Source organism: Triticum urartu, chromosome 4 (assembly GCF_003073215.2).
Source record: "Triticum urartu cultivar G1812 chromosome 4, Tu2.1, whole genome shotgun sequence".
NCBI classification, from domain to species: domain Eukaryota; kingdom Viridiplantae; phylum Streptophyta; class Magnoliopsida; order Poales; family Poaceae; genus Triticum; species Triticum urartu.
In genome coordinates this window covers 565492489-565519975 of record NC_053025.1, presented here as the reverse complement: position 1 = coordinate 565519975, position 27487 = coordinate 565492489, and positions in this window count along the sequence as shown.

Sequence of the window (27487 nt, the reverse complement as noted above, 5' to 3'; positions counted from 1 at the left end):
ATCATCTAGCCTTTCTTGCGACAATTTAGTTTCTAAGTACTTATGCTTCTTGCAATATCTATCTTCTCTATTTGGTGTGTACATACAAACCCAATGCACTCCACAAAAATTTACATGTTTATAGGAGACATTTTCATCAAAACTAGTGCAATCATCATTAGTGTCATGGATATTCAAAGAATTCGTACTAACAACATTGAAATCATGCTCATCATTCAAATATTTAGTTCCAAACATTCTAATGCATTCTTCTTCTAGCACTTGAGCACAATTTTCCTTTCCATCATACTCACGAAAGATATTAAAAAGATGAAGCGTATGCGGCAAACTTAATTCCATTTTTTTGTAATTTTCTTTTATAGAGTAAACTAGTGATAAAACAAGAAACTAAAATACCCGATTGCAAGATCTAAATATATACCTTCAAGCACTCACCTCCTCGGCAACGGCGCCAGAAAAGAGCTTGATGTCTACTACACAACCTTCTTCTTGTAGACGTTGTTGGGCTTTCAAGTGCAGAGGTTTGTAGGACGGGAGCAAATTTCCCTCAAGTGGATGACCTAAGGTTTATCAATCCGTAGGAGGTGTAGGATGAAGATGGTCTCTCTCAAGCAACCCTGCAACCAAATAACAAAGAGTCTCTTGTATCCCCAACACACCCAATACAATGGTAAATTGTATAGGTGCACTAGTTCGGCGAAGAGATGGTGATACAAGTGGTATATGGATAGTAGATAAAGGTTTTTGTAATCTGAAAATATAAAAACAGCAAGGTAACTAATGATAAAAGTGAGCGTAAACGGTATTGCAATGCGTTGAAACAAGGCCTAGGGTTCATACTTTCGCTAGTGCAAGTTCCCTCAACAATAATAACATAATTGGATCACATAACTATCCCTCAACATGCAACAAAGAGTCACTCCAAAGTCACTAATAGCGGAGAACGAACGAAGAGTACGGAACCACCTCAAAGTTATTCTTTCCAATCAATCCGTTGGGCTATTCCTATAAGTGTCACAAACAACCCTAGAGTTCGTACTAGAATAACACCTTAAGACACAAATCACCCAAAACCCTAATGTCACCTAGATACTCCAATGTCGCCTAAAGTATCCGTGGGTATGATTATACGATATGCATCACACAATCTCAGATACATCTATTCAACCAACACATAGAACCTCAAAGAGTGCCCCAAAGTTTCTACCGGAGAATCACGACGAAAACGTGTCCAACCCCTATGCATAGGTTCATGGGAGGAATCCGCAAGTTGATCACCAAAACATACATCAAGTGAATCACGTGGTATCACCACAGATACGTACGGCAAGACATACATCAAGTGTTCTCAAATCTTTAAAGACTCAATCCGATAAGATAACTTCAAAGGGGAAACTCAATCCATTACAAGAGAGTAGAGGGGGAGAAAACATCATAAGATCCAACTATAATAGCAAAGCTCGCGATACATCAAGATCGTAACACCTCAAGAACACGAGAGAGAGAGATCAAATACATAGCTAACGGTACATACCCTCATCCCCGAGGGAGAACTACTCCCTCCTCGTCATGGAGAGCACCGGGATGATGAAGATGGCCACCGGAGAGGGATTCCCCCTCTGGTAGGGTGCCGAAACGGGTCTAGATTGGTTTTCGGTGGCTACGGAGGCTTCTGGCAGCGGAACTCCCGATCTATTGTGCTCCTGGATGTTTTTAGGGTATATGGAGATATATAGGCGGAAGAAGTACGCCAGGGGGCCACGAGGGGCCCACGAGGGTGGAGGGCGTGCCCAGGGGGGTGGGCGCACCCCCTGCCTCGTGGCTTCCTCGTAGATCCCCTGACATGCACTCCAAGTCTGTCCGAGACACGGCACCCGGGAGAAGCCAGCTACCCATCTATGGAAAGACTGTACGATCATGAAGGCGTTAAAAAATTCTAACATGTTTGATGGTAACCATGGACCTGGCGGCGGCTCAGGCGGTGCTAGCTTTCATGGCCCGGGCGCCGGATCCGGCGGTGGCGGCTTTCATGGCCAAGGGCCTCAAGGTAATCAGGGCGGCTATAATCAGCAATCCGGCCAAGGTAATCAGCAGCAACAACAGTCCGGGTATCAGAGTAACCCAAAGAAGTTGAACAGTGGGCAGTATCACGTATTCACCACCAGTTTGTGCAAAAGGGACCAGAAACTTCATAAGAGGGCTCTAAACGCTGTTGAACTAGCGGTTCCACGTTATTTGAGATGGTCTGAGCAGCCTATTGTGTGGAGTGGGGAAGATCACCCTCCCCGGGTTGATAATCCGGGTCATCTGGCTTTAGTGGTGGCGCCTCAGGTTGGAGGATATAAGTTCACTAAGGTGCTCATGGACGGAGGCAGTAGCATCAACATCCTCTATTATGAGACGTTCCGTCGCATGGGGTTAACTAAAAGAAGTGTTAAGACATCCAACATTGTTTTTCATCGAGTTGTGCCTGGTAAGTCGGCATACCCAGTTGGTAAGATTGAGCTAGAAGTAGCCTTTGGAGATGAGTATGATTCCAGGGCTGAGAAGTTAACTTCTGAAGTAGTCAAGATCAAAAGCCCATATCACGCTCTGTTTGGATGGTTGGCTTATGCTAAATTCATGGCACGGCCGTGTTATGTTTATCTGCAACTCAAAATGCCATGTTATAAGGGCACCATCACAGTGCATGGAAGCCGGAAGATAGCCCTAGAATGTGAAGAAGGTGATGCTGCTTACGCCGGGTCTATTTGTGCGACAGAGGAATTGAAGTTTTATAAAGATAATGTTGACCCAGCAGACATGACATCTTTGAAGAAGCCAACTACGGAGCATGATTCGGCGCTAAAATTCAAGTCAGCTGATGACACCAAGATGTTGATTTTTTGCCTGGTGACTCATCCAAGCAGTTCATTATCAGTGCTAATTTGGACTCGAAATAGGAAGGCACGCTCATCGAGTTCATCTATGAGAACCGGGACATCTTTGCATGGAAGCCTTCTGACATGCTGGGTGTACCGAGAGAACTCACTGAGCACACTCTTAATATTGATCCAAAGTTTAAGCCAGTCAGGCAGTTTCTTTGGCGGTTTAATGAGGAAAGGCGCAAGGCTATTGGAGAAGAGGTGGCCCGGCTTTTGGCAGTTGTGTTTATTGTTGAAGTTTTTCACCCAGAGCGGTTGGCTAACCCGGTGCTCGTGCTCAAAAAGAACGGCACTTGGTGTATGTGTGTGGATTACACGGATTTAAACAAAACTTGACCGGCTGATCCTTTTGCTCTCCCTTGTATTGATCAAATCATTGATGCTACGGCGGGTTGTGAGCATCTGAGTTTTTGGATGCCGATTCTGGTTATCATCAGATCAAAATGGCGGTTACGGACCAGGAGCAGACGGCTTTCATTACTCCGTTTGGAGCATTCTGCTATGTGTCTATGCCTTTTGGGATTAAGAGTGCCCAGGCAACTTATTTGCGGTGTGTACAGAATTGCCTTCATAATCAGATTGGGCGTAATGTTCATGCTGATGTGGATGATATAGTGGTGAAATACAGAGAGAAGGAAACCTTGGTAGCTGATCTGAAGGAAACCTTTGATAACCTCCGGGTCTACAAGATGATGCTTAACCCGCCAAGTGCGTTTTTGGAGTCCCAGCTGGCAAGCTTTTGGGTTTTTGGTGTCTAACAGAGGCATTGAGGCTAACCCAGAGAAAATTAAGGCAAAAACATCTTTGGCTAAGCCGACGTGCATCAATGATGTTCAACGACTGGCGGGTCGGGTTGCAGCCTTAAGCCGTTTCATAAGCCGGTTAGGTGAGAAGGCTATGCCGTTGTATCAGATGATGAAAAAGATGGATGACTTTGTCTGGAGTGACGCTGCTAGTTCTGCCTCTGAAGATCTGAAGAGGTAGCTCGCTGAGCCGCCGGTTCTGGCTGCTCCCGTTGAGAAAGAGCCGTTGTTGTTATATGTGGCTGCCAACTCACGTGTTGTCAGTGTGGCCATTGTTGTGGAGCGCAAGGAGGTTGGCAAGGAACATCCATTTCAACGGCCGGTTTACTACGTCAGTGAGGTGCTCATTGAATCTAAGAAAAGGTATCCACATTGGCAGAAGTTTGCTTATGGGGTATTAATGGCAAGCCGGAAGCTCAAGCATTACTTTCAGGGTCACCCTATCACTGTGGTTAGCTCTGCTCCGTTAGGAGATATTATTCAAAATACAGAAGCCACAGGACGAGTCGCCAAGTGGGCCATTGAACTTGGGTCTCATGGTTTAAAGTATGTGCCACATACTGCGATCAAATCTCAAGCGCTGGTTGATTTCATTAACGATTGGATGGAGTTGCAGACACCTGAAGAGAAGCCAGACAACACATATTGGGCGATTCATTTTGATGGGTCCAGACAGTTGGAAGGCTCGGGGGCTGGAGTTGTTTTAACTTCTCCTCGAGGTGACAAGTTTTGTTACGTGTTGCAATTGATGTTTCCTTTTACTAACAACGCAGCAGAATATGAGGCTTTGCTCCATGGTCTTCGAATGGCTAAAGAAATGAGTTTAAGCTGGGTACGGTGCCTTGGCGACTCAGATTTAGTGGCTCAGCAAGTATCAGGAAAGTGGGATTCCAAGGATCCTCTCATGGCGGCTTATCGTCGTGAAGTTGACGTTGTGGCTGGACACTTCAAAGGTTATCAAGTGGAGCACATTGACCGCAGAAAGAACGAAGCAGTCGACGCTCTAAGCCAGCTGGGATCTCAGTGTAAGTCGGTGCCACCTAACACCTTTTTAGATGTTCTGCATAACCCTTCTGTCAAGTTGCCCACAGAGGAAGACTTAGTCGTTCCAGACCCGGAGGCATAGTTGGTGGCGGCTCTTCATGTCATTCCGGATTGGACAGTACCGTTTTTGGCTTACAAGACCCGGGGCGAGTTGCCAGAGGATGAGACCTTGGCTAGACAGATAACTCGACGGTCTAAGTCAATGACGACTTCTAATGGTGAGTTGTATCATCGCAGCGTCACCGGAGCGTTTCAACATTGTGTCTCTCCTGAAGAAGGTCAAGAAATTCTTCGTGAGATCCATGAAGGAGATTGTGGCCATCATGTCGGCTCAAAGTCTCTTGTGGCCAAAGCTTTTCGTCATGGTTTTTATTGGCTAACGGCTCACGCTGATGCAGAGGATCTGGTCAGTAGGTGCGATTTGTGTCAAAAGTTCGCACGACAAGCGCACGTGTCGGCTCAAGAATTGCTGATGATTCCAATCACTTGGCCGTTTCCAGTTTGGGGGCTTGATATGGTTGGACCTTTCAAAAGATCCAAGGATAAAAAGACACATCTTTTGGTGGCAGTTGACAAATTCACAAAATGAGTTGAGGCAGAGCCGGTTAGCAAGTGTGATGCAACCACGGCGGTTCAGTTCATGAAAAAGGTGATCTTTCCTTTTGGCTTTCCACACATCATTATAACTGACAATGGTACTAATCTGGCCCAAGGTGCTATGGAGGAATTTGTAAACGTGAGCATATCCGGCTTGATGTTTCATCAGTAGCTCACCCCCAATCCAATGGTCAAGCTGAGAGAGCAAATCAGGAAATTTTAAAAGGTCTCAAGCCCCGGGTTATGGTTCCTTTACAACGGACGCTGGGTTGTTGGGTAGAGGAATTACCCTCGGTGCTATGGAGCATCAATACCACTCCTAACAGATCTACAGGTTATACACCTTTCTTCATGGTTTATGGAGCAGAAGCAGTCATGCCTAGTGACATCCGTCATGACTCGCCCCGCGTGGCGGCTTACGTTGAAGCTGATAATGAACAAGCTCGACAGGATGCACTTGACTTGTTAGATGAGGAGCGAGATTTGGCAGCGGCCTGATCAGCAATTTACCAACAGGACCTGCGCCGTTATCACAGCCGCCGAGTTAAGTCCAGAACCTTTCAAGAAGGTGACCTGGTGCTCTAGCTCATCCAGGACCAGTATGCTGCACACAAGCTATCCCCACCTTGGGAAGGGCCCTTTGTGGTCAGCAAGAACTTAAACAATGGGTCATATTACCTTATCGACGTTCGAGTGCACAAAGACTCACGTAAGTCGGAGGAGGAGACCCGCCGGCCATGGAATATTGCTCAACTTCGGCCATACTATACTTGAGCCACCGGCTCTCATCATGTACATACTTTGACGTTGTATATATTATTATAAGTAATAAAGCAGGACCTCTGTCCTTTTCGTCCTCAATGATCATATATCTTTATTATTCTCCTTATTCAAACGACCGTTAGGGGGCTGATCGTATCCAAATCTAGCTTAACCCTTTTTGTCTAGCTCATGATCGTATTCAAATCTAGCCGTAAACCTTATGGTCACTAGGGGGCTTCCTGTTCAAACGTAGGTCGTATTCAAACCAAAGAGAACATAGCTGTCGGTACCCTTTTGATCGGTACACTGCCAAACTCACTAGGGGGCTTCTTGATCATATTCGAATCATAGCTCAACCCCTTTTGGGTCCGACGTTGATCGTATTCGAATCAGCGTCATTAAAAAATTCTCAAGGTCATTTGGGGGCTTCTTGTTCAAACATAGGTCGTATTCAAACCAAAGAGAACATAGCTGTCGGTACCCTTTTGATCGGCGCAACGCCAAAGCCACTGGGGGCTATATGATCGTATTCGAATCTTAGCTTAACCCCTTTGGTCCGTTTTACTGATCATATTCGAATCAGAAGCCTCCAAATTTTATTTAAAAGTTTGATTTACATTGTTTGAAGCCTATTGTTTTGTTTTACTGGCTTTTTGTTGTCTCAAATCTAACTATAAGTGTGGTTTCAAATTAAACTGGCTCGGTTATTTGACAATGAGTTGCCAAGGCATAGCAGTCATCAGGCATATGGAAGTATTGACTTCTAAAATGATTGTGTTATCAACCTTACTGTCCGGGTCATGTAAGCCGGCAGTCCAGATTCAAAGAACATGGGTATGATATTGTCGCTGATAAATAGACTTGTCTGTGTTTTTTCTTTAATCAAGGGCTTTCCAGCCTTATTTATCTTTACATCTAGTCATGATTATTCCATAGTTACGTATTGGGTGTTTTGACTCGTCTAGCAACAAACCGCAGGACAGTTTTTTATCTCTTGCATACAGGAACAGATTTAAACATTGCGGATGTGATGAAGGATGTAATGCATATATTAACATGACGGATAAAGCAGTCATACACAGTATAGTATGCATAATGGCATAGACAGATTGGGCAATTTCAAGCTAGCCTATTACAAGGCATTGGGAGCCCAAAAAGTTAAGACTGTTTTTTCTCAAACAAGACGTTCATCTAAAACCGGTTCATTAAGTCAGGCTGGGTTAGTCGGATGATTATGAATCCTCCCTCACCAGTTCATCTCTTTCCACTGACTCGAAGCTGGGCTTAGACCAATCAAAGCCGTTAAGTGCAACAAACTCAGCTTCATCGTCCATCAGGCCAGTCAGGTCAATTTCCGGGGCAAAGGTATGTTGGCGAACCGGCAGGATAAGATCTGTCACTTTATACGAGGGAGCCGTCATCATTTTATTCTCCATATCAAAACCCAGCTGATATTTGTCGATGTTGGTCTCCTCTCCAAGAATGGTATCCTCAGGACGAACTCCCCTCACACAAGCAATACAATCATCTTGCTCAAATGGGGTCCCGTCTTCCTTCAAGGTAGGGTACCCCTTGGCCACGTCCGCCGGATCTAATTCCGGCACCCAGGCTTTGGAGCGGCGCAGGGCAGTCAAGGCTCCGGCTCTTGCACAAGACCGTTTGACCTCTTGGAATCTGGCGGGTAAGATAGATAACTTCTTCAAAACATCACTCAAACGGTTGGATCCTTGGTTGGCAGGGGAGATAGTAGCAAGTGCCCGTTGAGCCCTAGTGTACAGTTGCTCCACCAAGGTGTAAACCGCCTTCAGTTTTGTCACATTGTTTTGACTTAGATTTTTACTCCATGGACCTGTGAGTATTTTAACAAAGGTTAAGCAGGAGGATTATACTCCTGGCGAAAATAGAGTGTAAGTGACTAATGCAAATGACTCACCAAAGATTGCGGAGACCATTTGAGACACATGGTTTTTTAAGCCAGTGAGCTCCATGGTAACCTCCTCAAGAGCCGCCTCTGCTGTCTCAGCACGTTGTATCGGCAAGGTCTTCTCATCGGCCCAGGATTTCTTCTTTGCATCCAAACTGGTCTTCAATTTTTCAGCTTCAGAGAGGCTCAACTGGAGTTTGGAGTCAGCAGTCTTTATCTCCGCCTCTTGATCCGCCAGCCGGGTCTTTACATCCGTCAATTGAGAGCCCAACTCAGTTAGGGCGGTCTACAAACATGCACAGGTGTGTCAAATTTTAAATAAAGGTTATAATGATTAAAGTCCCAGGTGCTTTGCAACGCAACACCACTTGGCACTTGGGGGCTAATGTCTGCCAAAGCAATTTTTTATGCAAAATGACTCTTCTATGCTTCAAGTCCCAAGTGTTTTACAAAGTAACAACGCTTGGCACTTGGGGGCTAATGCATGATATTAAGAAAGTTTTTTCAAGTTGAGCCAGATCACACTATTTATTTGGACTGATCCAAGACAGTTATGAAGTTAAGTACCAGCTCATTTATGATAAATTAAGCCGGCCTTGGGGACTACAGGTGAAGTTTATGCTAATCTGTTGGACTTAGGGAAAATATAAAGACAGAGCATGAACCTATATCATAAGTCTACACATCATCCAGGTTCATTATAATCTGAAGACTTGGGGACTGGCAGAGTATATGTAAGCCGGAGAACATACCTCATATTTCAGTTGAAATTGCTTGACCATCTCAATTTCCGTGTCATGGCTGGAATGCACATGACTGAGGTATCCAAACAGTATGTCACTAACGTTCAGGTGAGCGTACTGAGAGACGTCAAACCGCAATTTCTACCTTTCCAAAGCCTCTTGTTTGGCAGAGTGCCTGGCCAGCATAGTCGGATTGCCCGGCTCAATGAATCTGCTGCCAGTGATCAGAACATCATGGTTAGGAGACGCTGGCGGGTTAGCTGAACCGGATGGTGTAACGCCCTCGATGCGGCTATATCTCCCACGTGTCGAAGCATGACTTAGAGGCATAACCGCATTGAAAGCAATGTCGCAAGTGAGATAATCTTCACACAACCCATGTAATACATAAGGGAAAGAGATACATAGTTGGCTTACAATCGCCACTTCACCCAATTACATGAATAAAGCATTACATCAACCAGTTACAATCAAGGCCCGACTACGGAGCCAAAATAAAATAAGAGTACCCCAAAAGCGACACGGTCCCCGATCGACCCCAACTGGGCTCCACTACTGATCAACCAGAACGAAACAACATAAAGGTAAGATCTTCAACGAGCTCCTCCTTGAGCTTGGTTGCGTCATCTGCACGGTTCAACGGCACCTGCAAGCTGGTTTTGGAAGTATCTGTGAGTCAGAGGGACTCAGCAATCTCACACCCTCGCGATAAATACTATTTAAGCTTATGGGTAAGGTAAAGGTATGATGTGGAGCTGCAGCAAGCGACTAGCATATATGGTGGCTAACATACGCAAATGAGAGCGAGAAGAGAAGGCAAAGCACGGTCGAGAAACTATGATCAAGAAGTGATCCTAGAACAACCTACATCAAGCATAACTCCAACAACCGTGTTCACTTCCCGGACTCCGCCGAGAAGAGACCATCACGGTTACACACGCGGTTGATGTATTTTAATTAAGATCAACTTCGGGTTTTCTACAACCGGACATTAACAAATTCCCATCTGCCCATAACCACGGGCACGGCTTTCGAAATTCAAATCCCTGCATGGGTTTCCCAACTTAGCCCATCACAAGCTCTCACGGTCAATGAAGGATATTCCTTCTCCCAAGACAATCCGATCAGGCTCGGCATCCAGGTTACAAGACATCCTCGACAATGGTAAAACAAGTCCAGCAACACCACCCGAATGTGCGGACAAATCCTGATAGGAGCTGCACATATCTCGTTCTCAGGGCATACTCAGATGAGCTCTCCATACAACTAAAAACCAAACCTCGAGTTTCCCCAAGGGGGCGCTGCACAGGGCTCTAGTTTGGACCAACACTCAGAGGAGCACTAGCCCGGGGGGGTTTAAATAAAGATGACCCTTGAGTCTGCAGAACCCAAGGGAAAGAAAAGGCTAGCTGGCGAATGGTAAAACCAATGTTGGGCATTGCTGGTGGAGTTTTATTCAAGGCGTACTGTCAAGGGGTTCCCATTATAACCCAACCGCGTAAGGAACGCAAAATCCGGGAACATAACACTGATATGACAGAAACTAGGGCGGCAAGAGTGGAACAAAACACCAGGCATAAGGCTGAGCCTTCCACCCTTTACCAAGTATATAGATGCATTAATTAAATAATAGATATTGTGATATCCCAACGAGTAAACATGTTCCAACAAGGAACAACATCTCCATGTTCCAACAAGGAACAAACTTCAATCTTCACCTGCAACTAACAACGCTATAAGAGGGGCTGAGCAAAGCGGTAACTGTTGGAAATATGCCCTAGAGGCAATAATAAATTAGTTATTATTATATTTCCTTGTTCATGATAATCGTTTATTATCCATGCTAGAATTGTATTGATAGGAAACTCAGATACATGTGTGGATACATAGACAACACCATGTCCCTAGTAAGCCTCTAGTTGACTAGCTCGTTGATCAATAGATGGTTACGGTTTCCTAACCATGGACATTGGATGTCATTGATAACGGGATCACATCATTAGGAGAATGATGTGATGGACAAAGACCCAATCCTAAGCCTAGCACAAGATCATGTAGTTCGTATGCTAAAGCTTTTCTAATGTCAAGTATCATTTCCTTAGACCATGAGATTGTGCAACTCCCGGATACCGTAGGAGTGCTTTGGGTGTGCCAAACGTCACAACGTAACTGGGTGGCTATAAAGGTACACTACAGGTATCTCCGAAAGTGTCTGTTGGGTTGGCACGAATCGAGACTGGGATTTGTCACTCCGTGTAAACGGAGAGGTATCTCTGGGCCCACTCGGTAGGACATCATCATAATGTGCACAATGTGATCAAGGAGTTGATCACGGGATGATGTGTTACGAAACGAGTAAAGAGACTTGCCGGTAATGAGATTGAACAAGGTATCGGGATACCGACGATCGAATCTCGGGCAAGTATCGTACCGCTAGACAAAGGGAATTGTATACGGGATTGATTAAGTCCATGACATCGTGGTTCATCCAATGAGATCATCGTGGAACATGTGGGAGCCAACATGGGTATCTAGATCCCGCTGTTGGTTATTGACCGGAGAGTCATCTCGGTCATGTCTGCATGTCTCCCGAACCCGTAGGGTCTACACACTTAAGGTTCGGTGATGCTAGGGTTATAGAGATATTAGTATGTGGTAACCCGAAAGTTGTTCGGAGTCCCGGATGAGATCCCGGACGTCACGAGGAGTTCCGGAATGGTCCGGAGGTAAAGATTTATATATGGGAAGTCTTGTTTTGGTCGCCGGAAAAGTTTCGCGCATTATCGGTTTTGTACCGGGAGTGCCGAAAGGGGTCCGGGGGTCCACCAAGGGGGTCAACCTGCCCCGGGGGGCCACATGGGCTGTAGGGGTGTGCGCCTTGGCCTATATGGGCCAAGGGCACCAGCCCCAAGAGGCCCATGCGCCAAGAGATAAGGGAAAGAAAGAGTCCTAAAAGGGGAAGGCACCTCCTAGGTGCCTTGGGGAGGATGGACTCCTCCCTAGCCGCACCCTTCCTTGGTTCAACAATATGGGAGGCATGATAAGCAAGTGGTAGGTATCGCAGCATAGGCATAGCAAAAGAGCGAGCAACTAGCAAGCAAAGATAGAAGTGATTTCGAGGGTATGGTCATCTTGCCTGAAATCCCGCAAGGAAGAAGATCGAGTCCATGAAGAAGACAAATGGACGTAGTCGAACGGGTCCTCACAAACGCGACGTTACCGGAACCAACCCACAGAAGCAACACCGGAAAGAAGCACACAACATAGTAAACAACCAACACATGAACATGGTATGATATGCGGGATGCGGTATGGGATGCATATGCATGATTTGGAAAAGAATGATTGAACCTGGCCTCAACTTGGAAAACCAAGAGTGCCACTGGAAAGGTGAGGTGATTTCGGTTGAAATCGATATAAAGATCACCGGAATCGGATGCATGGTTTGGAAATGACAAGCAAAACAAATATGGCACCGGTCTGCGATAAACAGCAAGTGGCCAACTAAATGCAACAAGATAATTATGCTACAACACTCAAACATGGTAACAAAGTACATGGCAGGGATCCACTCATGAAGCTTGACAAAAGATGAACATTGAGCTACGGCTAATTCACTCATTAACAGGTTCAAACAAGCATGGCAAAAGTGCAAATGATAACATGTTTCAGACTTAGTGAAATTAACACAAGTCTGGAATTTATCATCAGGTAGCAATCTTTAGAGCATGAAAACTACATGCTACAGGAACTTAACATGGCAAAGCAAGGCATGGCATGAAGTTATTAAAATCACTTAACAAAAGTCCCTTAGTGACCTTGAGCCAAAAGGGATCAGAGAATACAATTGCAAGCATGTGAACATAGCAAAAACATAAACAGATTCAAACTTGGTGAAAAACTGGAGCATGCAAAACAGTTAACGAGTAGGCATGTTTACGAGCTCGATGCTCTCACTACAAAGCATGGCATGACAAACTAAGCATACACCCATCAATAACACATGGCATAGGAACTAGACATGGAAAGAACAACAACATAGCATGCACGGATCAATAGCAACATCCTCGGCAAAATCGCTAAACGTGTCAACAATCTGCCAGGATTCACGATATAGCAAAAGTAGAGCTCGATTTACTCAAGCTAGGGTGCTCCATAAATGCAAGCAAAGACATGGATGGATAGAGCACCACAATGTTAACAAAACATCCTTACTGATCATCCTCAAAAGAGGCACGGATCGCTAGGAAACAACATGAACATATGGCATAACAACAAAACCAAAACAAGGACTTAGTGAAATTCTAAGTCCCTGAAATCAGCATTACCGATTACGCTACTTTGCAAGCTTGTGATAGTCACCACAAATATCACAAAAATACATGGCATACACCCCTGTAAAGATGGCATGGCATATAACAAAACTCATGTAGAGGTCAGGATCATATCATGCACACAATAATCATGGCAAAATGACAAAAGGCCATTTGCTGAAACAGATCTGACAAATTCATCACATAGCCCTCTTCCAACAGCATTTCGGGAATCATGATGAGCTCAAATGAAAATGATGCAATGAGATGAAATGATGTACTCGTCGAGATGAACATTTTGATATGCTACACGCGCAAAACGGAGCAACGGATGCAAAGTTATGACATGATGAACATGGGCATATGAATCCGGAAACATCGGGGACTTAGTGAAATTTTACCTCCGCGAAAAGTCAACGGGACGGAGGGATCCGGGACGACGAGATCCGGATCGGGCGAGGGTGCGTTTGATTCAGGGGAGTGGTGGATCTCATCCCACTCCCCGGATCCGGCCGGACTTCGAACTCCGGCGAGGCGGATCTTCTCCGGCGAGGCAAGGGCGAGAAAGGACGGCGGCGGGTCGGCGCTTGCGCCGGCGATGGCCTGAGGCGGCGACGGGCGCCGGTCGGCGGAAGAAGGCAGGCGAGGTGGAGTGGCGAGGGCGGCGGCTGGTTGGCGATGGCGCGCGGAGGCGGCGACCTAGGGCGAGCGGGGCGGCGTGGTGGAGCCCACCGGCGGGGTGCGGCGCCGGCACCGGTGGCGGACGGCAGCGGGGCCGGAGGCGCGAGGCGGCGCGCGGCAGGGAGGCGGGCGAGCCGCGGTCACGGGCTAGCGGTGGCGACCGACCGGGCCGGGAGGGCCGCGGCTGGGCCCGGCAGGCCTGGCGGCGGGGCGCGGACGGCGGGACAGGTGTCGCGATGCGAGTGGCGGAGGGGCGGTGACGGACATGTCTGACGGGGAAGCGGACGCGTCCGGCGGCGCGAGGAGGAAGATGGCTAGGGTTAGACCGCGAATTTTGGAGGGGATCACCTATTTATAGATAGAGGGAGCTAGGAGAGTCCAAATGAGGTGCAGTTTTCGGCCACGCGATCGTGATCGAACGACCGAGATGATGGAGGAGGCTTAGGTGGGTTTTGGGCCAAATTGGAAGGGTGTTGGGCTGCAACACGCACGAGGCCTTTTGGTCCCTCGGTTAACCGTTGGAGTATCAAACGAAGTCCAAATGGCACAAAACTTGACAGGCGGTCTACCGGTAGTAAACCAAGGCCGCATGGCAAGCCTCAGTCCAATCCAGAAACGTTTAACGCCCGCACATGAAAAGAGGTAGAAAGGGACACCGGATGACATAGGAGCGCCAGATTGCAAAACGGACAACGGGGAAAAAGCTCGGATGCATGAGACGAATATGTATGCAAATGAAATGCACATGATGACATGATATGCAATGCATGACACGCAAGCAATGACAAGGCAACGACAGTGAATAACTGGAGGACACCTGGCACATCGGTCTCGGGGCGTTACAACACTCCACCAATACGAGAGGATCTCGACCCGAGATATACAATGGCACACGAGGGAAAACGGAAGAGAAGGAGGAGAGGTAAAGCTAAGTTGCTTCTTTGACAAACGAGTGAAACCAAAGAACCTTGCGAGGTTGAACAAATTCGAAAGAAAGAATACAACGAATATGAACAAAGTTGAATACCTTCATTAGTAAAGAGGAAGAAGAAGAACAACTTTGGACAGCACTCCGGTTGAGAAGGGATGCAAGACTAGAAAAGATTAAAAGAACTTGAGCAGAGGGCACAACACTCCGGTTAAAAGGATAAGCACGAAAAGAAACATGATCTTCACAATTCGAGATGACGACTGAAATAGCAACATCACAATGACTCCAGGAGAAAGAAATAGAAGATAGATAATTGAAAGAAAAGAATGGAGAAGAAATGCCAATTTCTACCACAAATGAGCTTGAGAAGGCATACTTGGAGAAAGGTCGAACGAAGTTGTTGGAAAACCAATAACGAAAAGAATAAGCTTGATATGGTCTTATGGAATACATCTCAAATTATGAGGTGACAACCTGCCACTCACGGGAAAAAGAATTTGATTGATATCAACAAGGAGACGAGAAAGCTATTTCACCGGGAGGAAAAAATGAAGAACTTGGATCATTGATAAACACCATAAGAGCGACAATCCTTAAAGGAAAGCTTTAGGTGAAATATAGCCCAAGATAACTCCAATGAAGAGATTGGTGGATTTAAATACCTCATCTTGATAACTTGTGAAACACGAAGCACGAAGGGAAATTATCAAGAATGACATAACACCACCTCAAAAGATATGCGTGAAAGAATTGCACTCCGGATTGCAAGATGAAGAAAACTTGAGCTCCTTAGAAACGAATCTTGATGAACACTTCGAGAAGGAATTAAATCCTTGATGAACCACCATGTAGAACCTTTATGAAGAACTCCGGTAAATAAAAGAATAACGAAAATGAAGAGAAGTTGGAAACACAAGGTGAAACCTTGTAATGATTTAGATGGATCTCCATGATAATTAGAGCTTGGAACTCCGGGAAAGAAAGACGAGCACTTGAAACCAAGAATTTAATCATCATGAACAAACTCCGGAAGAAAACATTAACATATGGATGAAACAAGAATAAGAATTATATTATGCTTAACCTTCACCAATTAAATTGATGACAAACAACGGATTTGGCATATTACTTATTCTCGTTGAAAGAATTAATATAGATATAGCGCAAACTTGAGGAAGGTCTTCAACGAACCGCCGGTAGGATTGAAACAACGAATGAATTAATATGATAAACGAAGGAAGAGGAACCTGGAAGAACCACCATAAGAATTAAAAATGAACGAGCAAAAGATAAAGGAACATCTGGAGGAATTAAAAAAGAACGAAGATACTTGAGAGAATTGATACAAAAGAACGAAGAGATCATGAGCTGACTAGAGAATACTTGAACGATGCACCGGTAAGATTTGGAGAACGAGAGCTAAAAACTGGGAATGAGTAATATGGAGGAAAAGATGGTCTCCGGGGGAAAGAAATGGAAACAACTCATGAAATGCTCCAGATGGGTGAAAAGTATTCTCACAATCGAAAACAATTATGAGAGGAAGGCATCAAGGTAGAACCATGAATCTCGAGAGAACAGGTAGGATATGGAGGAAAAACTCTTCTTCGGTCTTCAAAAGTTGAGAATGACGACGAGAAACACCAACAAGAATTATTGAGGCACTCCGGAATGAAGAATGGAAAAGTAGAGCCAACGATGAAAAAAATTGAAAGATCTTAGAGGAGGACATTTGACTGATGGCAATTCATTCTTACATCAAACTTCAAAAAGAATTTTAAGGATATCTCCGGGAGAATTAGAAGAGTCAGGTAAGATCCTGGAAAAGACCTGTTGGTTAGGGCCCACTCAAAAGGAACATCGTAGAACGATTCAAAAGAGAGAAAGCACCGGTTGAATTAAATGACTTGAATGAGGGAACATCCTCGAAAGAGCTTGAACGAATGTAGAGTGGAAACACGAATCTTCGGGATATCTTCAGCACTCCGGAATAATAAATAGCGAGAAGTGGAATGATAATGAGGTGCACCGGCATGAGAAAGCATTGAAACGAGGAAAAAAAGGTATGATCAACAAAACTTGACTTGAATCCATCAGAGAAGAAAAAGAACGAAGAACGATGAACTTGAAGCTCCATTAGAATCTTCATGAGAATCACCCGGTAAGAACATGAAGGAAAAGAATGGAGAGACTTCACATGAATCAAAGGATACTTGATTAAGAAATCTGAGTCCTTGAAGAAAAGGGGTGGGTGGGTGAGAAAAACAAAGACAACTTGGGATGGATGAAACGAACAACGTTGAGAAAGTTGAGATTGAATCTTGCGGATGTTGAAAATGAACGGATCCGCTTGAAGAGAAAACACACCGGTTGAACAGGATTTACATGACAATCTCGATTATCAAGAAGGATTAGTATTCACATAGGAATATGAGAACACCACTTAGGAAAGGTATGGAATCAACATTTGACATTGAAGCAACTCGAATACCACAACTCAAAACAAAACAAAGGATTGGCTTACGGAATAAGCCAGAACAAACATATGATAGAGATTTTGTCCGAAGTTTTGTGGTGGGGCCTACATGGTCTCGATCGTACAACACCATCATGTACAAGGCAGTGCACATGACATACGAAGCGTCCCCGAGTCGGCATAGCCAAGGACTCTTCAAGACACAACGAGACCACTGTAAAACCAACCGTGGATAGGCGGACCACTAGACGTCGAACCCCAATTTCATATCATACATCTGTCGGAAAGATATCCTAAGAGCTACTTGAATTCCCACTTGTAAACTCCCAAAACTTTCCGCTTATGCAATCGGGTGTTGGGGATACAGGGGAAGCATAATATCTCACCCAAAACTAGCAAATCCTACATCCAGTTGTATCCACCCTTCAACACATAACCAAGAAACCTTCGGAAATCATTTACCTCAACCTTCGAAAAGCATCCGTTATACGAGTTATGGCAATACTCCCGAACTCCCGCCCCAGTACTGGGTGGCGTTAGGGTTATCTCACCAACAACTGCATAAAAGAGATTTTTGATGTCGGCGAAACTAACTCAGGCATTCCAGAACTGCAACGATAAAATTGTGACGACAACACCTCGGAGCTCAACTCCCCGGGACACTGCCACAACCCCTAAATGTCAGGAGGCACCAAGAACAATGTTCCCATCACAAATCGATCGGAGTGAATCCAAGATACCCGCGTGATCCTAATTTTTTTTTAAATTTGAGAAGAGAAGAGACAAAACTCTACGTCAGGATGCCTCACCAAAGCGATGAAGGGACTGGGGAGTAAAAAGAAGTCCTAACTCTCCGATATATATAATCCTAAATGACTCAAAACATTTCTAGACTCAATAACGCTAGCGATTCGATCAAGCAGGGGGCTCCTAAGGTCGAGGAAGGCTCTGATTACCAACTTGTAACGCCCTCGATGCGGCTATATCTCCCATGTGTCGAAGCACGACTTAGAGGCATAACCGCTTTGAAAGCAATGTCGCAAGTGAGATAATCTTCACACAACCCATGTAATACATAAGGGAAAGAGATACATAGTTGGCTTACAATCGCCACTTCACACAATTACATGAATAAAGCATTACATCAACCAGTTACAATCAAGGCCCGACTATGGAGCCAAAATAAAAGAAGAGTACCCCAAAAGCGACACGGTCCCCGATCGACCCCAACTGGGCTCCACTACTGATCAACTAGAACGAAACAACATAAAGGCAAGATCTTCAACGAGCTCCTCCTTGAGCTTGGTTGCGTCATCTGCACGGTTCAACGGCACCTGCAAGCTGGTTTTGGAAGTATCTGTGAGTCACGGGGACTCAGCAATCTTACACCCTCGCGATAAAGACTATTTAAGCTTATGGGTAAGGTAAAGGTATGATGTGGAGCTGCAGCAAGCGACTAGCATATATGGTGGCTAACATACGCAAATGAGAGCGAGAAGAGAAGGCAAAGCATGGTCGAGAAACTATGATCAAGAAGTGATCCTAGAACAACCTACGTCAAGCATAACTCCAACAACCGTGTTCACTTCCCGGACCCCGCCGAGAAGAGACCATCACGGTTACACACGTGGTTGATGTATTTTAATTAAGATCAACTTCAGGTTTTCTACAACCGGACATTAACAAATTCCCATCTGCCCATAACCGCGGGCACAGCTTTCGAAAGTTCAAATCCCTACAGGGGTGTCCCAACTTAGCCCATCAACAGCTCTCATGGTCAACGAAGGATATTCCTTCTCCCAAGACAATCCGATCAGGCTCGGTATCCAGGTTACAAGACATCCTCGACAATGGTAAAACAAGTCGAGCAACACCGCCCGAATGTGCTGACAAATCCTGATAGGAGCTGCACATATCTCGTTCTCAGGGCACACTCAGATGAGCTCTCCATACAACTAAAAACCAAACCTCGAGTTTCCCCGAGGGGGCGCTGCACAGGGCTCTAGTTTGGACCAACACTCAGAGGAGCACTGGCCCGGGGGGGTTTAAATAAAGATGACCCTTGAGTCTGCAGAACCCAAGGGAAAGAAAAGGCTAGGTGGCGAATGGTAAAACCAATGTTGGGCATTGCTGGAGGAGTTTTATTCAAGGAGAACTGTCAAGGGGTTCCCATTATAACCCAACCGCGTAAGGAACGCAAAATTTGGGAACATGACACCGATATGACGGAAACTAGGGTGGCAAGAGTGGAACAAAACACCAGGCATAAGGCCGAGCAAGATGATTTTCCTTACCCAGTATAATGATGCAGTTTTAAAGATGCAGAAGAAAGATGATTTTCCTTACCCAGGGGCAGTCTTGAAAGCCGGAAATTGAGTTTGTGACGAGTCGCCATAAGAGCGAGAAACCTCCTGCAAAGGTAAAATAAAGTTAAGAGAGTAAGGAAATAGATTCATGGATAAAAGCAATAGACAAAGGTGAAAGAAACCTCATTCTAGCATTTTCGAGGAGATTTTTGTAAGTCGGAGGGCGGTTCATTGTCGTCATTAGTCTGGGGCTGATGGCGGCTCTCATGTTGTTGCTTTTTCAAAAGAAAATGAGGGTCCAAATAAGCCAAAGGATGCGAAAACCTTACTTTCCGGGTTACCAGTCGAAGTTTCTGTGTTGGCAAAGGGGCTGAGTCGGAGGAAATAGTTACCTCTTCTTCTACGGCCTGGCTGGCCCCCGTGTCGTCCTGGCAATAGTCAGTGTCAATAACGTTGTTAAAAAACTGGCCAAGTGAGTCAAGGGCTACCTCCGACTCAGAAACATCATCCAGCTTGAACATGTCAGAAGCAGTCTTCTTCTTCTTGGACTTCCGGGTTTTTCCTGGCAGCTATGGCAGCGGCTCTGGCCTTCTTGGCAGCTTCATGATCATATTTGTCTTTCCAGAAGTCATATTTGGCATGTAGATAAATAACAGGTTAAAAGCCATACAAGTATTTAACTAATGAAGAAAAAAGGAGGTAGAGGGGGTTCACTGCTGGTGTCGGGTTAATTTTGTAGAAGGGGTTTAATCTAACCTTACTGCAGTCCTCGTATTTGTCGTTTACGAGGGTGGTTGACATCTCTACAATAGCCTCTTCAGTCAATTGCATAGGACTATGACACAGAGGGTCATTTGGTCCTTCGGCGTAGGTGTGCATCAAGGTGGAACGGCGGCACAGAGGGATGACCCGCCATGCGATCTAGCAACGAATCAGATCGACTCCAGTTAGGACATTTCCTAGTAAAGCTTGAAACCTTTTGATAGATGGGAGAAGCTTCTTGCGTTCAGCAGCAGTAAGCTTGTCAGGGAGCACAAACTTAGAATCCAGACGCTCCGTGATAACCCAGCAGTGGTCTTTCATCAGCTGGTGAAGTGTCTTGGCAATAGAACCAGGTTTGGTTCCAATACTTAGGATGGCTTGGTAAGACTATTAAGGGAAAGACAGCACCCTGTCGGCACTGAATTGAGATTCCACCAAGCTCCAAGCTAAGGCCGTTGGTGCATTCGTTCTGGCACTTCAGATAGAATTACTCTCTGAAGAGTTCTACAGTAGGTTCTTGCAAATAAACCTCACAAAGAACTTGAAAGTTGCAGATGTTGGATATGGAGTTGGGTCCTAGATCTTGGGGATGAAGCTTGAAAAAATGCAGAACGTCTCTAAAGAACTTTGAGCCAGGTGGTGCAAAACCCCGGTTCATGTGATCAGTAAAGATGATGACTTCTCCGTCTTTTGGCTGAGGTCGCTCTTCGGCCGGGTCAGGAGCATGATAGGACATAACATTCTTATTTGGCAAATATCAAATAGAGACAAAGTCCTTCAAAATGTCATCAGTGACTATGGAAGGGACCCAGTTGCAGATTGTTGGCGCTTTTGACGGCATGATGAGAAAATGACAAACTGAAAAGAAAGTAATGTGCCAGTTCAATTTATTGGTGGAATTACAGGTTAAAGGATGATAGTACAGATGAATAATGGCGGCTTAAGTAAGGGCTAATGACATATAAAGGAAAAGTGAGCCGGCATGATAAGCCACCATGACTAAAGATATTCGAAGGTTGCCAGAAACAGAATTGGCTAAGTGCTGAGACAAACATGGTTCCCAAGCTATTGCTATTATTCTGGATCAAGATGGTTCAGAACAGAAAAATAAATTTAAACCTAAAAAATTAGCGCAGAGGAGTTCTTCAGCTCTAAAGAGGCATTTGTACAAGAGAAAGGGATCTGCTAGCATCTAAAATGGATGTAAAACAACTACCGCATAAGTTCTACACTTCTTTTAGATCAAAAGAGGGTGCGGTGAGGAAACTACAAGAAAGTCTGTGATGAACAGCGAAGAACACCGATGAACTAGCAACCCTAATACAGATCTAAGTGTGCGGAAGGGTAGGAACTTATGAATGCAGATCTACTACGAAGGGTCGCCGCTTTTCTCTAGACGAGCTAAGGGTGATGCAGTGGCCAACGTAGAGGACGACGGTGAGTGCTGCGATGGCGGCGGAGCTCGAGAGGCAGAGTGATGGTGAAGGAAGGAAGGAAGAAGAAGAAAGAGGAAGGACCGGTCGTGCCTATTTATAAGGAAACAGGTGAACGGGCAGGTGCGAAAATCGAGGAAGACCAAAATAATGATTATCCAGCTAAATGGACGCCTCGATTCTCGGAAGACATTTAAAGATAAGGATTTGTTGAAGATGACATCATGGCAGACTTTCATATTTTCTGAAGATGACGTGATGGCGGGTTACAGAGCTTTTACAAACATAGGAAGATGGATTTCGTCTAAGTGTTGGAGATTGACAAGAACAAAGTTCAAATCAACCTGGGGCCTAATGTTGGGAATATAACTACCAGGTATGACCCGCCCAGGAGGGGTCGGGTCAATCCTAATGGCGGGTTACTAAAAGAAGCCCAGTGGATATACAAGGCGATGATTCATTATAAGGCTTGTACTAGGCCCAAGCCCAGAGGCGGCTTAAGGCCCGTAATTGTAAACCGCCATGTATGAGTAAGACTTGTAAAGTAAGGCATGTAAAAGGAGCCACCGAGCCGAACACGTTATATGAGCCGGCCGGGACTCTGTAGGCCGCCAGGCGTTAACCTGTGTATATAAGGGGACGACCCGGCGACGGCTTAGGGCAAGAAATAACAGATCGAGAGCCAAGCTAGCGTATTTGCTCCTTGGTCATCGAAACCTAGCAATACTACATCAACTGGACTAGGCTTTACCTTCACCATAAGGGGCCGAACCAGTATAACCCTCTCGTGTCCTTTGTCACGATTAACCCCTTTAAGCTTCCTAGTTGCGATGGCCCTACGACTAAGTCCTTTCGCTAGGACATCTGCCGTGACAATTCCACGACACTGCCTGAATCAGTTCGGCTTCTTGAGTCTCAACTTCAAGTTGAAAGACATCGATCAGATGTTATGCGACAGGAAGCCAAAGGACTGAGGAAGTGCCTGCAGAATTCAGATGCATACTTTCTGGTGCAACAGCTAGTGCTGGAGGATTTAAGCGCCAAACAAGAGAAAGTTAATAAGCTTGCTAAGCATCTTGCCAACATTATGGGTACCCATGATATTGTTTCTTGAGCTCTTCTGAAGTGGTTTCAGTTCTGGACTTGTTTTGCTGCGGTGTTTATATGTTGCTTTGTTCCCTATATTTGCACTTGTGGTGAACTTTGATGCCCAGTGGATGTAATATGTGTAATAGCCATGATAGCCTAGCGTAAGTTGCTTGCTTATTTATTTCCGTTGTCTTGTTTATTTGTTTTCTTGTAGTCAGTGCAGTTCTTTTTCCGTGGTTTTCTAGTGGCCGTAATAACCTATTTTTTAAAACTAGGCCACATTAACAATGGGCTACATATTTATTGTAGTTAACATGGGCCTCCTACGGGCCGTAGAAACAATGAGCCTTCTACGGGGCGTAGACACAATGGGCCTTCTACGGGCCGTATCATCAATGGGCCTTCTACGGGCCGTGTGATAGGTTGGCCAAACATGGGCCAATAACAGACCACATTATGGCCGTAAATGGGCTAGAGTTGAAATCATCCGTTCATGGGCCGACCATAACGGGCCGTCGTTAATAGGCTGTATTTGATGATGCTATGAAAACGGCCCAACGTATTAACGGGCCACAAACGAGCCGACTATAACCATGGGTTGTATTTGGCCCACAAGTAGAAAATGACAGTAACGGGCCGAAAGTAAACGAATGCTAGAAATGAGCCCAAGAATAAATGGGCCCTGAGAAGGCCGAAAGATAACATGGGTTGGAAACGGCCCAACGGAATAATGGGTCGTTAATGGGTATAAAGTGATACACTGTTCATTACGGGCCAATTTTACCACGGGCCGTTAATGGGTCGAGGGTTACTAAGGGCCTCATATAGGCCAAAAGACGTCATGGGCCATACATGGGCCGGAAGTTAAAATAGGCTGGAATTATATTGGACGGCCCAGATGACGCTATTGGGCCTAATTCGGATAGGCCGTAAACGGGCCCTGGGTTAGCGGGCTATAAATGGGCTATATGCGAACAAGCCATTAATAGGACTGCCGTGGGCCGGCCCGCCACCTTTTGACCAAGTCAAACGGGCCGGCCTTTTCATAGGAATGGGCCTCTGTTGGGCCGTGCCACATGTCGACGTATCATAGGCGCTTTGGGTCCAATGAGTGGATGACATCTGTCCCAACGGTGAGCCGGCACGTGTTTCCTCCAGCCAATGATGATTTTACACGTGGAAAATCCCCATTGGCCGGGGCTGTTAACAGGTTATCGGATCCAAAACCGGACATGATAGCTTAACGGCATTCCGTTACGGTGGATGCCACGTGTCGGTCACCCTTGACGAAAGCACTTCTGTGACGCGCGATTTATCGTCATGGAAGTGGACACTTCTGTGATGATAATTTTGCTAATGTCATGGAACACTTCTACGACAGCACAAGTATGACTATCTTGATTCTGTCATAAATTTTTCATGGATGTACATGCATGACAGAAAATGTGACCTACTATGACAAACACTTATCATCACGGAAGTGTATTTTTTTGTAGTGTTTGGACGACACTTGAAGGAAGTCACTAGGTACCTGAACATCGGAATACCAAGCTTCATCGGGACTTACACCGCCACTTTACCAGAAGAGGAGCGTTGGATGATTCGAGTTCAAGTTCTAGGAAGGAAATTCATGCCAGTTACTGAACCCATAGAGTTTTCCTTTGATGCACCAACCTGGAGTCTAGGAAAGAGCATGGCAGCCCACATCGCCACAGGACGCATCGGCGAAGTTTATCACAAGGATCTTAAGGACACCATTTACCAGATATGTGGGCACCGAGATGAGCAATGGGAGATGATCAGCACCAGGAAGGACAGGTCCATTACAGCTTACATCTAGGAGTTAAACCAGCACATTTGTCGCCAGGAGAACCAAATGTGCGCAAGCATGATAGATCTGAAGAAGTTGATGACTAGGAATATGGAGCATGAAGAGGAACTCAAGTCTACACGCGAAGGATACCAGGAGGAAATCACAATACTAGTGGAGATGAATGACGACCTGACAAGGCAGCTAGGAGTATTTATGGGAGACCCTACGCCAGGAGGAGATGACGACCATCCCAAGGACTACATCATCATCGATGATACCGACTCCGACCCCGACAGTAGTGGTGATGATTATGAAGACGAGTCTTCCACCGATCAATTTTTTTAGTAGACCACCATATTATTAGTAGTATTTCCCCCATTTATATATTAGTAGTCCGAGCACTATAACGATAGTTAGATCGATTGTATGCCCTTGCTTGAAATTGTTTTGGTGTGATATGATTGTGTTTTTCTCATGTGCATATGGGTAGTGCTTTCTCACTAGACCTCATTCTATTCTAATATCTCCCCTCTAAACCCATCAAATGCCTCCGAGACATGACCCCGGATTTGCCTTCCCACCAGAGCTCACTCAGTTGATCCAACGGCAGAATATACGGATGAAGTTGCTAGTTCAGAATCAAGGCAACAACAACAACCATAATAATAACAACAACAACCCACCGCCACCACCTCTAGTTGACAACTTAGCCCGTTTTCTGAGGTTGCAGCCGCTGGTGTTTTCCAGTAGCACCGAGCCCATAGTTGCTGATGACAGGCTACGCGGGATTGGAAGGGAGCTGACCACCGCAGGTTGCACAGACGCTGAGAAGGTGTGTTTTGCCGCACACCAATTGGATGGACCTGCAGCCTCATGGTGGGAGAATTACACAGCCACTTTCCCTATAGCCAATGTTACTTGGGAGCAGTTCAGCAAACGTTCCGCACTGCTCATGTCTCAACTGGAGCTATGAGCATGAAGAAGCATGAGTTTTGCAACTTACACCAGGGCAACCGTACTGTGGGGCAGTACATGGATGAGTTTAGCAAGTTAGCTCGCTATGCCCCAGATGATGTGGCCACAGATGTCGCGAAATAGGAGAAGTTTATGGAAGGGCTGAATGATGAGATGAGCATGCAGTTAATGGTGGCAACATTTAACAACTACCAGGATTTGGTAGATAAGGCTCTTATGATTGAAGGGAAGCAGCAGTAGATTGAGAGCCGCAAAAGGAAGTATGGACCAGGGAAGTACAATTTAGGAGCTCAGCAGAAGCCTTGTTTCACCCCAAACTCGGGAGGATATACCCATAACCATGGAGGCAATACCCACAATGGAGGAAGTTTGAATAACCATAGTGGCCCCAAGAATGGAAATGGGAATGGAGCAGGCAGTAATTAGAACCGCTCTAACCCAGCCACACCCGCCAAGAGGGATCTAAGTCACATTACTTGTTTCAAGTGCGGGAAGACTGGACATTATACCACTGAATTTTCTGAAGCAAAGAATGGAAATGGCAATGGAAGCTCTAGGAAGAAGCCCAACCCTTTCAACAAGGGACTAGTGAACCACGTGAACGTGGAGGAGGTTGAAGAGCAGCCAGATGCAGTTATCGGCAAGTTTTTGGTTAAGTCATTTACCGCCCTCGTTCTTTTTGATACTGGTGCATCACATTCATACATTTCAAGGGGATTTGTGGACAAGTTTAAGTTACCCACCTTAGCCCTTAGGACACCCTTGTTAGTAAGCTCACCAGGTGCAGAGTATATGGCCAGCCGATGGTGCGAACGGTTACCCTTAACCATTCGCAGCCATGTTTTCCCCTCAGACCTAATAATTCTAGAGTCACAAGGATTGACGTGATACTGGGTATGGATTGGCTTACGAAGTATGGAGGAAACATTGATTGTGCTAGTAGGTCAATTCTGCTCGCCATCCTAGAGGGAAAAAGGATTAAGTATGTATCCGGGCATGCACCAAAGAGGACTCACGTAAATTCTCTCATGGGGAGTTGTTCAAGAGGAAGTGCCTGTAGTGAAGGATTATCCGGATGTATTTCCAGAGGAATTACCCGGCATGCCACTGGATCGATATATTGAGTTTTTGATAGAGTTGTTGCCAAGCACCGGACCAATATCGAAGAGACCATACCAGATGCCTGCAAATGATCTGGAGGAGATTAAGAAACAGATTAAGGAGTTATTGGAGAAAGGTTACATTCACCGAAGTTCGTCACCATGGGGAGCCCCAGTTCTCTTGGTTGAGAAGAAGGATAAATCTTTGAGAATGGTAGTTGATTATCATGCATTGAATGAAGTGACGATCAAGAACAAGTACCCACTGTCGATGATCAATGATTTGTTTGACCAGTTGCAAGGAGCTAAAGTATTTTCCAAGATTGATCTTCGATTAGGATATCACCAGCTGAAGATCTGAGAACAGAATATTCCTAAGACAACCTTTACCACGAGGTACGGGATATATGAGTACACGGTTATGTCATTTGGATTGACTAACGCCCCTGCCTATTTCATGAGTATGATGAATAAGGTGTTCATGGAGTTCTTGGATAAATTTGCCGTGGTGTTCATTGATGAAATTTTGGTATACTCGAACAATGAAGATGAACACAAGGAGCATTTGCATTTAGTTCTCGAGAAACTCAGGGAACATCAGCTATATGCCAAGTTCAACAAGTGTGAGTTTTGGTTGAAGGAAGTTGGATTCCTTGGACATGTTATATCAGGAGAAGGTATAGCAGTGGATCCTACCAAGGTTTAGTCTGTCACGGAGTGGTTGGCACCCACCTCAGTTGGAGAGATCCGAAGTTTTCTAGGACTCGCGGGATATTACCGGAGATTCATCGAGAATTTTTCTAAGATTGCG